Raw genomic sequence first — 14,876 nt, forward strand, 5'->3', positions numbered from 1 at the left:
CCTCTTCTCCTCAGACATCAAACCTCTGACCACCTCCTCCACATCCTCACTTTCATCTCATTATCTTATTCCCTAGGTCACTACAGATATAGAAACAATTAGGAGAGCCTCCAAGAGCTTCCTTTCCCACGTCAAACCACCCACCTGCATCAAGCAGGTTAAATCTTGAGCATGACTCCTCCAGAGAAATTCTTCTTCTGTGCCAGTTAACAGTATTTTTCATTTGTGCAGTGGAGTCTTAACTGATGATCAAAAAATCTTTTATAGTCAATAAATTGGAAAGAAACCTTTATTTTGATCAGATCTTTCCATAAAATTTTATTATTCCACTATCAGTGCTATTAATTCAAATATTTGAGACCACTGGTAAACATCATCCTGTATTACAAATTTAAAGTGTCAGTAGTTTTGGGGGTCCATGCTATTGCCTTCAGCATTAGCTTGCTCAGAAAACTATTTAATGGACAATATTGACCTCACTGATCTTGATATATTTCTACCATGCTTTCCCAGTTGCATCTGTTGGAGGCCAGTTTGAAATTATTTTCCCCCAAGTGGGATTACAGAATGAACCCAGTATTAGTAAATCTGTGCCATTTAGCAAATTTCTTTCAAGCTGACTTTTTATATCTGTCCCTCAGGAAATGGGGTGCATGCCCTTTTCCTAGAGGCCACAAAGGCAGCCTCTACACATCAGTGACAGGTGACTATGATGCATGGATCTGATGAACATAAAAGGGTTGGAAGTAGGGAAAATGCTTCCTTTATTCTGAGACTATAGGAGACCTCTTCAGCTGTTCCTGAGAGTGTAAATACTATCGCTGAATAAAGACATGTTTAGTCAAGGAGAGGTGTGTGTGTGTGTGTGTGTGTGTGTGTGTGTGTGTGTGTGTGTGTGTGTGTGCGTGCTTCATACTGTGCTTGGCCCTTTTATTTCTCAAGAGTAATCTATGGTAACTTCCTTTGGCATTCTTTCCATGCAGGCAAAATCTCAGTAGCAATATCAAGCTGGTTGCTTTTTGTTCTTCTGTGAATGGCAACCTTCACCAATCTATTTCAAAGGATAATACTCCAAGCAGAACACATGATGCAAATGTAACGTGGCAATTTGATTTTCAGGGAGCCCTTCATAGGAAGCACAGTTAGGCAAGAGGAGCGAGCCAGTCAGCTCCAGAAAATATATTATAGCAAACCTAATGACGAATCCCAGAATAAAGGAACAATCTTAATTTTCTCAAAAACAGATCCCATCCCAAAGATGGAGACAATCTTGTTCACTGTAATCTTAGCACACAACCTGAATTCTTTGCCTTTCCTTGAGCATAGTTTGATGCTCTTAGACCCCAAGCTGAGGGGCCTCAAACTCCACTTTAGAGACTCCTGCCTGATTTCTCTTCCCCACTCCCAGAGTTTTCAAACCTGTAAATATCCATTGTATAACACGTTCAAGATGGAGATAGCAAACAACTAAATGGATGTATTCAGAGATCCCCACATATGCAGGGTAATATATTAAAAATGGGACAGTCTGTTTTAAGTTATCACAAAGAATTTGGGGGCAGAAAACAACCTTACCAGGGCAAAGCAAGATTTCATTTCTAAGGCACTTCTGTAAGACTTTCTAACCGCTTAAGTAACCATGGGGCGTATGTATCAGTAGCTGCCAACCAAAAACAAACACTTAGAGTGAATTCAGACTCTTGCCTTAACACTTGGAATAGGAGTTCCCATTGTGGCTCAGTGGGTTACAAACCTGATAGTATCCATGAGGATGTGGCTGGTTTGATCCCTGGCCTTGCTCACTGGGTTAACGATCTGGCCTTACGGTGAGCTGTGGTATAGGCTGGCATAACGTTTGCATTTTCCTGTCCACACATCACAACCAATCTCTAGTTCAGATCTGTGACATGGTTCCTCAAAACTCTCCTAGTATCCATTGACTTTTTTTTATCAACTTCCATGCCCACTCACTCAGTTTCCTTCTGTTTAGTCATAGCTATGTTGCAGCATTCATCTGACTGGGCTTTGTTACTTGTCTCTTTGGTTTAGGGCAGCAATTCTCAAATATTTGGTCTCAAGACCCCTTACACACTCTTAAAAATTTTTGAGAACCACAATGTTGATGTGTTGTTCATCTATCAATGTGTGTTACATCCATCAATATTCACCATGTTAAAACTTACAATGGAGACATTATTAAAATCTATAAAATAAAAAACATCTATAAAAATAATAAACTGATTTCATATTAACATGAAATATTTTTTGAAAAATAGCTAGATTTTTCAAAACAAAAATGCATTTAGTGAGAAGAGTAATCTATCACTTTACATGTTTGCGAAGCTCTTTAATGGCCAGCTTAAAGAAAGGATGCTGGATTCTCATTTCTGCTTCTGAATTCAATGCTGCCATATGTTCTTTTAATTGAAATTCCAAAAGAAACTCTGGCCTCATATAGCTGTATCCAAAAAAGGGAAGAATATCTTAATTGCCTCTTCGTCTGATCTTGGGTTTTCTTCTTTGATGCAACACCAAATCTTGGCAGGTTGTAATTTCTTAAATGCCACTTGCAACATAGAAATTGAAACTATATCAATAAACTTCTTTTACTCTATTACATTGAAATCCATTGGCTTATCTTGTACTTGGAAGGATTTTTGTTTAACTATTTATGATAGTGTAACATGCATTGGTCATTTGACAAAGTTAACTGATTTAAGCAGCTCTTACAAATATTGATAATTTCATTACATAAAATAAAAAAAGAATATTTATTACTGTAACTACTGAACTCATAAGAAAAGTCTTTGTAGTAAGAAGCTGTTAAACCTCATAGTTGTGAATGTAAGTATTCCAAAATTTAATTTTCACATTAAAATTCAAATTTTATCATTGATAATACATACTGCAGTTCTTTTTCTTTGACATATCGGGCTTACTTTATTCATTTTCAATATAATGTCCACCAAAAACCCAAATCTGTATAACCATAGTTTAGCTATTAATCATTCATTCAAATAAAACTTGGTTTTACAAAAAAATTGGTTAATTTTAGCTCACAACTCAAACAATCGCAGTTTTCCTCACAACATCATATTTCACTATGAAGTTAACATATGTTATTTGTAGTTTCCATTTTGTCACGTAGAATGTTAAAAAGATATATGCTCAAGGGTTGACATTAATAAAAATTAATACTGTTCTCTGCCTTATCAAAGACATTCTTAAACTGGCTTTAAAAAAAAAAAAGACAAAAACCACAAGTGTGTGATGGAGAAAAATCAGATGATAACTAGCATAGTTTGATGCTGCAGTCTTGATTCATGCTAATATACTAGCCATTTTACCCCCATCATTGCTTTTATACCATCATCGTCAATGTCATCTCAGTGAAAAAGGCAAATGATGCCTTAATATTATTATGACAAGTGTTATGACATCATGGATGAGGTAGAAAAGTCTCAGGAACCCTCAGGGCCCACCAACCACACCTGAAATACTGGCCTAGTCCTAGGGATGCTCATCACTTGTTACGATATTAAAAGAATCTGGATAGCTTTTAAAAATACTTATGCTCAGGTCCCAAGCCAAACCAATTAAATCAGAACAGGGAACCACTGAGAGTGAGGCTTGGGCATCAGTATTTTTTAAAAGCCTCCAGATATTTCTACTGTCAGCAAAGTTGAGAAACTTCAGTCTGGTGTTTGGATCTGTTTTCAAATCCATGGTCCTTCTTTTTTGCTTTATTTTCTGATTTTTCCCATGTTCTTTGATGTGCTAATACTTACCAATCACTCTTCTTACTCATTCAAATCTCATTATTCTGTAAGAAAACTTTTCTGACTTTAAGGAAGGTGACAAAAATAGAGCAATGCAATTAACTGGTGATTTTTTTTTTTAACCTCATCATTGTTTTTAATCAAAAAAAAATCAGTGGTCTAAAGTTGGAGTAAGTATTGGTTTCATTCTCTTGTAATCACTCACAAAATGGGAATGATGATCAAAAGGCTCTTTTCTCAGAGTAAAAATATCTGTATCACAAAGAAGCTTATTTGTGGCCCCAGAGAAGTACTAATACAGTTTTAAAACATGCCTAACAGGTGTTCCTGCTGTGGCACAGCAGAAATGAATCCAACTAGGAACCATGAAGTTGCGGGTTGGATCCCTGGCCTTGCTCAGTGGGTCAAGGATCCAGCATTACCGTGAGCTGTGGTGTAGGCCACAGATGCTGCTAGGATCTGGTGTGGCTGTGGCTGTGGCATAGGCCAGTGGCAACAGCTCCAATTAGACCCCTGTGCTGCGGGTGCAGCCCTAAAAAGACAAAAAAAAAAAAAAAAAAAAAAAGATAAAATGTGCCTAACAATGGATACATTTTTAAATGTTTTCTTTTTGGCTCATCACAATAGTTTGTCTTGAAGCCATTTGGTTTATTGAGAATTTATTTTTTTACAGGATTTAAAATCATTATTGATACTACATGAACTTGTTCTTGGGTAAGTATGAACAATTTTTATCATATTTGTGAATATGTGAATAAAATCATATTGCATATTGTAACTTTCCATGGAAAACAAACTCATGGACTTGGAGAACAGACTTGTGGCTGCCAAGGGGAAGGGGTAGGAATTGCAATCGGCTTGGAGTTTGGGGTTAATAGACGCAAACTATTGCATTTGGTGTGGATAAGCAATGAGATCTTGCTGTATAGCACAGGGAACTATATCTAGTCACTTGTGATGGAACATGATGGAGGATAATATGAGAAAAATAATATGTATATGTATGACTGGGTCACTTTGCTGTACAGTAGCAATGGAAGAACACGGTAAATCAACTATAATGGAAAAATAAAAATCCTTTAAAAAATTTAAAAAAGATAAATTCAAAAAAATCATATTGAAATTTATTAAATTCCTTCTTGTGCATAGCACTTTGCTTGACTTTTGATTTCATTGGAGTCTCTCTGGCATCAGTGAATGAAGAGTTAAGCTCATCGACATAAATTATATGATAGTTCTCTGTATGTGACAGAATTGCCTGATAAATATTAAGCCACAAAGCAAAGGTTAACAGTAAGTGTTATAAAAATAAGATTTCTGCTTATGACATCTTTTCCTATGAAAAGTATAAAACACTTTTAAAGATAACCTCTTGTTTTTTATGCTAACCCTCTCACATCTGAGCATGCTTTTTTTTTTTTCTTTCCTTAAAAAAAAATTAAAAATGCCTAAAGAGACTCAGATGACCAATGACACCAAGGAATCTCATGGCAAAACCCCACAAATCCAACTTGTAGGCCACAGGGTACCAACCCTCAAGCATGGTTGATAAAACTATTCACAAAATATCATTGGAACAGTTGAAGAGATGGAACTTACGATAGGAATTGGTGGAAAAAAGTCTTTTTCCCCCTTCACATGGACTGCAGTTTTGAACTGTTATCAAGTTGTCTGATTTAACACCAAAGAGTGACTGATACTCAGGCCCTGAAAGAGAAGGAGAGAATCCCTCCAGGTCAGAAGAAGAAGATAATGATTTTTTAAGAGTGTATCAAGAGATTGATGACATAAAGAGGAATTTCAGGCAGGCGAAGGAAATGACTGGAAATAAACGTCTCAAGCTTTGCTGGTCTTCCGCCGTCGTCTTTCAGAGCTGCCACAGGCAACAACTTCACAGCCTTATTGACCATGAAGCAGAGATGGTTTCCATTAAAATTTGCGAAATTAACTCTCTGGATGCTTTTGGACAAAGAACAAAAAGTCAGGCCTGAGGTTTCACTGACTTAACAATATCCACTTTTCTTTTATGTATTATTGTGATTTTTTACTCTCCTCTTTTAAACAATCATTGTTTCAAGCATTTTTAAAACTATCAGTACATCAAACTTCTATGAATTAGGGAAGTAATATTAAACAAATTCGATCATGATGCTCCCTTCACAGATCATGTTTACCCTGAATTCCAGCCCTAAGCTTTCTGTTCTCTTGCTGGACCACTGAGAAGGAACTTGTAAGCAGTGTGAATTTGAGACCACACTTTCATCTGTGACAGTGCGTAGTGTCACTTTCGGAATATCTTGGGAAAAAGAAGTTATAACTGTGTATAATTTTGTATCTTCTTATCTTCCTTGTAGAGGGTTACCAAACGATTCATTAACTTGTCAGATTATTTGGTTACTACATGTCTCAATCATTTCTACTCATTTAATTTTTCACCTCTACACTTTGTGTTAACTGAGCAACTTTGATGTTTAATTGTTTGCCTTTCCTTACATTATGGATTTCTTATTTGAAATATCCTGGCTTACTTCCATTTTTATAATCCCTCTGCCCCTCTCTGCCCCTTCCTTCCTTCCTCCTTCTTTTCCTGCCTCCTGGTTCTCTCCCTTATTTCAAAATAAGGGGAGGGTCATAGATTTCTAACCCTTATTCAATATTTATCATGTGCTAAGTATAGAGGTAGATATATATGTATCTGTATGCATATTTACATATATAATTCTTTTTCTAGTTTCACAGTCATACTCTGAGGTAGGAATTATCATCCCCACCTTGCCCCGCCAGTTTGCAGATAGAGCTTAGAAAGCACAGGTGAACTGACCCAAGTTAGGAGATGGCAGAGTCAGAGACGGTATCAAACTAAATACTTCCTTTCCCTATAGAATGAGATTCTTAACCATTCTGCCTATGCTTTTGACCAGAGCCACAGAATGTCCTTTAAAATAGGAAGTTAGGAGTTCTCCTTGTGGCACAGTGGTTAATGAATCCGACTAGGAACCATGGGGTTGTGGGTTTGATCCCTGGCCTTGCTCAGTGGGTTAAGGATCCGGTGTTGTTGTGAGCTGCGGTGTAGGTTGCAGACGCGGCTCAGATCCCGCATTACTGTGGCTCTAGCATAGGCCGGTGGCTACCGCTCTGACCCTTAGCCTGGGAACCTCCATATGCCATGGGAAGCGGCACTAGAAAAGGCAAAAAGACAAAAAAATAATAATAATAAAATAAAATAAAATAAAATAAAATAAAATAGGAAGTTAAAGAGTTCCCTTCACGGCTCAGCAGTTAACAAACCTGACTAGCATACATGAGGACGAGGGTTCTGTCCCTGGTTCTCTCAGTGGATTAAGGATAAGGTGTTGCTATGAGCTGTGGTGTAGGTCGCAGACATGGCTCAGATCCCACATTGCTGTGGCTCTGGCCTAGGCCAGCAGCTACCACTCCAATTTAATCCCTAACCTGGGAACCTCCATATGCCGCGGGTGTGGCCCTAAAAAGACAAAAAAATAAGTAAATAAAAATAAATAAAATGGGAAGTTAATGTTAGTTATTAACTAATATAGATATTAACCTCAAAAGAATTAAAGTGTATTCCAAATAGCCAAAGCTCCCCGTAAGTGTTCCTTTATAGGCTATTATCTGTAGACTTATCCCAAGCCATCTTGAAGTCATTTATGCTTTTTATACTTAGCATCTCACAGAGTAGAATTTTTAGAAGTTTATTATTCATCCTGTTCAACTGTTCTTGTTATACCTTTAAATATTCTCCACTCATCACCCCTTTCAGCCTCATGGCATTTCTCTAACTTTCTGCCTTTATCTGTGTTCACTCCTTTCCCCTCTTCTTATATTATTGGCGTCTGCCATCTCATCTCAGCTTTGACTCTTCAGAGTCATAGTTCAGTCATTCTGTTACCACACTGTTGTTCCTCCATCTTCTTGATGTTTTTAATCACCCTTTGGATAATTTTCCTATCGATTCTATTTTTCTGTAAGTACAGATCAAACAGATTTCACAAATTTTTTTCTGCTACAAAAGATTTGCTTGGGAACTACTGTGAAGGAAGGGTTGAAAAAAAAAAAGGAGTTTAATTTCTCAAAGCTCTTGCAATAATTGAGAAGTGATAAGGCCTTGCTGGGGGAGTAAGTGAGTTATAATGAAAGGAAATCAAGATAATGAAAGAGATTTTGGTTAAGATCCAACTCTTAGCATTTGCCTGCTGTATGGCCTTGGGCAAGTCAGCGAAGGTCCTAATCCTTTCACTTCTGGGAGGAGAGCTGTAATGTTTACCTTACCTATTGTTTTGAGCACTAGAGGAAATATATTCACTTAGATTTATAGGAAATAATCTGGAAGTTGTAGTTATTATAATCCAGATTTGGGGAAGTTAGTTTGAAAAGGGAGAAATAAGAGATAAAGGAGAAAAGAAAGAAAAAGAACTCCTGAGAGACTGGATTATACTAATACACGTTTAATTATTTCTGGGCTTGGAGATTTCTAGTTTGCCACAGTAAATGGGATTTTGGTTCTCATTTGGAAAAATTACTATCTTTGAAAAGATTCCTTTTTGAAAATACTGGCCTATTATTTGCCTGGTAACTGTGCTTGCATGAGTTTCTATGTGGAAGAAGTTTGGAAAGGCGACAGTGACGGAAGAAATAAGTGTCAGAATTAGATAGGTAGGAGGGAGAAGGATGGGACTGGAAGGTGGGAGATGGTTCTTTTTGGTTCATAACTTATACTTTTCCTGGGTTTGCTCTAGGGTGTTTCTAAATAGTGTACAGACTCCTTGATGATTATTGATTCTGCTTTTCAATACCTATATTTTATCATAGTTTATTTCCTAAAATTGAATAACCAAGTGATAGATTTTTTTTAAGTGTTCGTTCTCCAAGAAAACATTGATTCCTATTATACTGTGGCTTAATACTTCCAGTGAGGATTTCTGTTGACTGCTCAGGTTCAAGGCTCTAGCCATTTATCCTTCCCTAAATTATTCTTGCCCAAAGGAGAGATTTCACCAATAGAGCAGTAGGGAAAAGGCTTACCTTATAAACAATCACTAAGTTGTAAAATCTGCATTTCGCCCGATCACTAATCATACTTCTAGCTTAGAATGATTTATCCTTGTCAAATTTCTGTGAAGCATTCCATTGCCATTTTAAAAAATAGTAGATGGACCTACACCAAGTACATACTTTCACAGTAAGATTGCAATACCACGATACTTGCTGCTTTTCCCTCTGAAGTGCTTTTCCTCTTCCCATCCTTCCTGTAGATGTTGTGATCTGCATGCTCTGTATCTTCTTTCATCTTCCAGGCATCTTCCATTCAAATTATATCCAGGCTTTCCCTTACTGCTGAAACACATACTTTAATGGGTTTTCATTAGGATTCTTCACATGTGTTTTAAAGAATTTACAGCCCATCTTGGCTTTTCTGTTTCCTCTCACAGTTCAATGGACCAATATAATAAATAATTGAATACTTTGTTTTCTTTAAACACTCTATAAAAATTCCTTATTACTCTTAACTGAGCCTTAGAATCTAAAAATCTTACTTTTTTTAAAAGTTGACTTTATGGGAGTTCCCATCGTGGCGCAGTGGTTAACGAATCCGACTAGGAACCATGAGGTTTCGGGTTCGGTCCCTGCCCTTGCTCAGTGGGTTAATGATCCGGCGTTGCCGTGAGCTGTGGTGTAGGTTGCAGACACGGCTCGGATCCCGAGTTGCTGTGGCTCTGGCGTAGGCCGGTGGCTACAGCTCCGATTCAACCCCTAGCCTGGGAGCCTCCATATGCCGCGGGAGCGGCCCAAGAAATAGCAAAAAAAAAAGTTGACTTTATGGAATTTCTTTTTTTTTTTTTTTTTGTCTTTCTCTTTTTTTTTTTTTTTTTTTTTTTGGTAGGGCTATACCCATGGCATATGGAAGTTCCCAGGCTAGGGGTCGAGTCGGAGCTGCAGCTGCTGGCCTTCACTACAGCCATAGCAATGCCAGATCAGAACTGCTTCTGTGACCTATATCCCAGCTCACAGGAATGCCAGATCCTTAACCCATGAACAAGGCCAGGGATCGAGCCCACATCCTCATGGATACTAGTCAGGTTTGTTACTGCTGAGCCACCACAGAACTCCTAGAATTTTTAATTCAAGAATTATTTCCCTATAATTAAATTTAAAAAAAGAATTATTTTCCTATATTTAATTGATTTTATCAGAAGCTAAATTCAATCTTGTTTGGGGTGAAGTTCATCTTTCCTTAATTAGTATAGCAGGCACATTTATTTCCTAAAAAAAACCTTGTCATACAGGCACTAAAACTCTTGCTTGCATTTATATGGGTTGAATTTATTAAATGTTGTCTTAAGAAACACCGTTCAAAGTCTTGGATTTAATTCTTCAGTCTATTAACCAGAATGGACCATCAGCCTCTCCAACAGCATTGGTACCTTCTCTGTGCCACTGAAATCCTTTTAGTCAAATGGCAACTCTTCCCTGTGTCTGCTCGATCATGGTCTGATATATTTGTGTCAGGAAAATCAATCCTTCAGGTTTCACAATTATTATAATTCTAATCATTTATAATTCTATAATTACTTCCATTACATAAGTCTATTTCAGAATTCCTGAACTTAACACTGAAGCAATAGCTAGAAGGTAAATTATATCAAAAATGCCTTTATTCAGAGTTCCCATCATGGCTCAGTGAGTTAAGAACCCAACATAGTGTCAAAGAGGATGTGGTTTCAATCCCTGGCTTCACTCAGTGGATTGAGAATTGCATTGCCACAAGCTGGGTAGGTTGCAGATGTGTAGGTTGCAGATGTGGCTTGGAACCAGCATTACTGTGGCTGTGGCATAGGCCTGCAGCTGCAGCTCCGATTTGAACCCTAGCCTGGAAACTTCCATATACCACAGGTATGGCCTAAAAACAAACCGGAAAAAAAAAAAAAAAAAAAAGCAACAATAACTGAGTTCTTCCCTGTCATCTGAAGGTCACCCTCGCCATCCTATTTCCCCTGCAGTCCTGAGAGATGACTGCATGTGCTTTTGACTCTCTCATCAATCAATCTCAGAAAGAAACCATGCCATGTTATTCTGAGAAAAATATACAAAATGTTAAATTTGTAAGTTTCAGGTGACATATGAAATCTTTTTTAAGATTTTTCCCAAAGTTCTGAAAAGCCATAGCCAGGATCATGATGTAATAAGACATAACATTTTTCCTTTAAAAAAAATTTAAGAGCATGTGTAGAGTTAAGAAGCTGTTGTACATTTATGATTTAATAAAATAATTCTAAAGGAAAAAATATACAAAATTTGGTAATGAAAAACTGTTCATGTACCCCTGCGTTTAAGACCATGGACAGTAACCAACATGAGGCTTGATTTGTATAACTGAAGTTTTTGGCTATTATCAGAGTAAAAGTACCTACAATGAACATTCATGATTGTTGAAAATGGGGAATGAAGAGAGGGGAGCAGCAGCAGAAGACCTCTGAGAGGCAAAGTACACCAAAACTGCACCCACAAGGAGCTGCCTGCAGTTAAGAAGAGGTAGGCAGACATGCGGATGTGCTGTCCAGACTGTTTCTACCTCCCTCTGCAGCCACTCCTCTGATCTACATGGGCAGTTTATTCCAAGGTCTGGATTGGCTGCAGGGGCATACTAAAATTCATTGGCTGTTTGTACAACCATCTTTTCACTTTCACTATATAGATACATCCTCTATCACTCATATTTCACAATATATGGAATATTTGATTTTGTAAACTTGTAAAACTTGATCCACGATCCTATTTACTTATATATTGAATACATTTTTGTGTGTGTGATTTGTGTATTAAGGGAAAAACACAATATACTTTAACAAGTGGGATTTCAAAATGCAAAATGTCATCAATGTTAGTTCATTAGTTCTACTAAATGTTTTTTTATTTCAACAGAAAGCAAAAGTGGTATTCTATTTTGCCTTTGCTGCATTTGTTTAGGACAAAGACCTTGTTTTCTCATTTTTCTTTCTTCTCACCTCAGGAGCAGCAGACTTACAGAAGTTTTTGTTAGAAAGTCAATCACAGCAAATGTGGAAAAGGGGATAAAATCCTGTGTTTTAACATTAGTAGAAGAAAAAATATATATACATATATATATGTATATATATATGTATATAAATTTTTTTTTTGTCTTTTTGCTATTTCTTTGGGCCGCTCCTGCGGCATATGGAGGTTCCCAGGCTAGGGGTCCAATCGGAGCTGTAGCCACTGGCCTACGCCAGAGCCACAGCAATGCGGGATCCGAGCCGCGTCTGCAACCTACACCACAGCTCACGGCAACACCGGATCGTTAACCCACTGAGCAAGGGCAGGGACCGAACCCGCAACCTCATGGTTCCTAGTTGGATTCGTTAACCACTGTGCCATGACGGGAACTCCAGTAGAAGAAAAAATATATTAAATGTGATTGCATTAGGTTTTCCCCATTCATCAATTCTAAGCAGCTCAACTGAATTTAAGAAATAATTCCTACATGGAGCAGCCTGTTCTGCATGGGTACCATTCTTTGGAAAATGTTGAATCAGCTGCAGAGCATCCTGAGGTAGGCACCATTTGTTAGACGGCATTTTTAAAATCTAACTAGGTGAGCTAAGTTCTTTCTACTCAGTTTCAGGAAAAGGCACTGAAATGTCATTGGAAAAAAACTGAAAACTATTATATAAACTTCACAGATAAGCTCCTGTTTATCTATTTACTCTGTTATCTTTTTGTCCTTTATGCAGAAGTTACGTTTCACTCACAAAAAAGCACTGGGCTGACCAGGGAGCAATAAGAGTTACTAAGAACAAGCTTTGTGATCATATTTTTTCTTCTTTTTGGAATTATCACTTTCTTCTCTTCTTACTCTGCGGACCTGACTGATTTTAGAATAGCTTCTTCTGAATCAAAATTGTTTCATTTTGAACACAAAATGAAATCAAGCAGGTCTGTTTCTTAAAATTACTTGATGGAATCAACTATAATTTACTTCTAAAGGAATGAAGTGGTCTAGTGATTTTTTTTTAATTTTATTAGAAAATTTATCAAAAATTTTTGTGAGAGATATTTGACTCAGATGAAACCAGAGTGTTGTATGTCAACTATATCTCAATAAAACTTTTAAAAAGGAATTCCTGTTTTGGCTCAATGGGTTAAGAACCTGAAATAGTGTACATGAGGATGCAGGTTTGATCCCTGAACTGTCTCAGTGGGTTAAGGATCTGGTGTTGCTGCAAGCTGTGGTGTAGGTCATAGATGCGGCTTGGATCCAGTGTTGCTGTGGTTGTGGCAGGAGTCTAGAGCTGCAGCTCTGATTTGACCGCTGGCCTGGGAATTTCCATATGCTGCAGGGACAGCGTAAGAAAAAAAAAAATTAAAAATATTTGTTTAATTCAATCATGGGGAAGTGACCTTAGAGACTGTGATGGTTAAAAATAAAAGGCTAAAATCATTTCACATTCCTGACTTCAAAAAAAGCTTGAGACTGCTCTAATGAATATGCTGTAGTGAAAAAGACGGCGTGATTTCCCAGGCTACATCACAAAATGTTACACCTTCTGCTTCATTCTTTTTTTTTTTAATTTTTTTTTAGTAGTTATTTCCCCAATACATTTTTTTTTCTACTGTGCAGCATGGTGACTCAGTTACACATACATGTGCCCATTCTATTTTCACACTTTGTCATGCTCCATCATAAGTAACTAGACATAGTTCCCAATGCTACACAGCAGGATCTCATTCCAAAGGCAATAGTTTGTATCTATTAACCCCAAGCTCCATTCCAAAGGCAATAGTTTGTATCTATTAACCCCAAGTTCCCCAACCACCCCACTCCCTCCCCCTCTGCATTGGCAACCACAAGTCTATTCTCCAAGTCCATGATTTTCTTTTCTGTGAAAAGGTTCATTTGTACTGTATATTAGATTCCAGATATTAGTGATATCATATAGTATTTGTCTTTCTCTTTCTGAGTGACTTCACTCAGGATGAGAGTCTCTAGTTCCATCCATGTTGCTGCAGATGGCAGTATTTCATTCTTTTTTATGGCTGAGTAGTATTCCATTCTGTGTATACATACACACCACATCTTCCTAATCCAATCATCTGTGATGGACATTTGGGTTGTTTCCATGTCTTGGATATTGTGAATAGAGCTACAATGAACATGCAGGTGCATGTGTCTTTTTTAAGGAAAGTTTTGTCTGGATATATGCCCAAGAGTGGGATTGCTAGATCATATGGTAGTTCTATGTATAGATTTCCAAGGTATCTCCATACTGACCTCCAGAGTGGTAATACCAGTTTACATTCCCATCAATAGTGCAGGAGGGTTCCCTTTTCTCCACACCCCCTCCAGCATTTGTTATTTGTGGACTTATTAATAATGGCCATTTTGACTGGTGCGAGGTGGTACCTCATAGTAGCTTTGATTTGCATTTCTCTAATAATCAGGGATGTTGAGCATTTTTTCATGTGCTTATTGGCCATCCATACATCTTCCTTGGAAAAATGTCTATTTAGGTCTTTTATCCATTTTTCCATTGGGTGGTTGGATTTTTTGCTGTTGAGTTGTATAAGTTGCTTGTATATTCTAGAGACTAAGCCCTTGTCAGTCACATCATTTGAAACTATTTTCTCCCTGCTTCATTCTTTTTAAGGGAAGTCAGATGTCACAGAAGAGGTCCTGCTATACCGAGACAACACATTGGGGAGGGATCCAGAGAGAGAGCCTCAGCTCAGTGCCCAGCCAACATCCAGCCTCCAGTGCAACCACGTGAGTGATGGGCTGGGATATCAGCTGAGGACCACAGCCCTAGGTGAACATCTGGACCATAACTTCATCACCTTACCAGACCCCTGACCCACAAAGCCATGCATGAGCAAAATAAAATAAAACACCTCTAAGTTTGGGAATCACTTCTTATACAGCAGTTGTAACTAGAATGGTAGCTCCCAAATTTATTTATGTGACTCATAAATAAATGGTGGTTGGTAAGGCTAATGTACAATTTTCAAACAAAGTTCCTACTCCTGGTTTTGTCGATCATGAACCTTGGGAACTAGCCAGAG

The 14,876-nt window shown here is 37.7% G+C and overlaps 1 long non-coding RNA gene across 1 annotated transcript in view; it reads left to right on the forward strand.

Annotated features, from left to right (window-relative positions):
- The window catches only part of LOC106506213, a 62,992-nt gene that overhangs the window by 27,167 nt on the left and 20,949 nt on the right, over positions 1-14,876 (forward strand). Inside the window, exons 4-5 of the long non-coding RNA XR_001301379.2 lie at positions 4,453-4,493; positions 14,465-14,580. This is a non-coding gene — a long non-coding RNA (uncharacterized LOC106506213). The remainder of the gene's footprint in view (positions 1-4,452; positions 4,494-14,464; positions 14,581-14,876) is intronic.

The sequence above is a fragment of the Sus scrofa genome, chromosome 15 (assembly GCF_000003025.6).
Source record: "Sus scrofa isolate TJ Tabasco breed Duroc chromosome 15, Sscrofa11.1, whole genome shotgun sequence".
Taxonomy (NCBI): Eukaryota; Metazoa; Chordata; class Mammalia; order Artiodactyla; family Suidae; genus Sus; species Sus scrofa.